This window comes from Meleagris gallopavo, unplaced genomic scaffold, assembly GCF_000146605.3.
Source record: "Meleagris gallopavo isolate NT-WF06-2002-E0010 breed Aviagen turkey brand Nicholas breeding stock unplaced genomic scaffold, Turkey_5.1 ChrUn_random_7180001874710, whole genome shotgun sequence".
In the NCBI taxonomy this organism is placed as follows: Eukaryota; Metazoa; Chordata; class Aves; order Galliformes; family Phasianidae; genus Meleagris; species Meleagris gallopavo.
In genome coordinates, this window is record NW_011139291.1 from 1 (window position 1) to 440 (window position 440).

The following is a 440-nucleotide window of genomic DNA, read 5'->3' on the forward strand; positions in this document are numbered from 1 at the left end:
GCACTGGGGGGAGGGGGGGATGTGGGGTGGTTCCCCCCAGAGTTGGTACAAATAATCGTTAATTTGGCAATTTCCCCCCAATATTTGGGTAAATAACCCCAATTCTGCCCCTCATGTGCTGAAAATGACTTTAAATCTGCAATTTTCCCCCAATATTTGGGTAAATAACCCCAATTCTGCCCCTCATTGTGCTGAAAATGACCTTAAATCTGCAATTTTCCCCCAATATTTGGGTAAATAACCCCAATTCTGCCTCTCATTCTGCCGAAAATCCCTTAAATCTGCAATTTTCCCCCAGTATTTGGAAAAACAACCTTAATTCTGTCCTTTTATTCCCTATATTTACACAAATTACCCCAACTCTGCCTCCCCCCCCATTTTTCACAAATAACCCCAGCTTTGCTCTTTCATTCCCATTTTTCCCAAAATAACCCCTATTT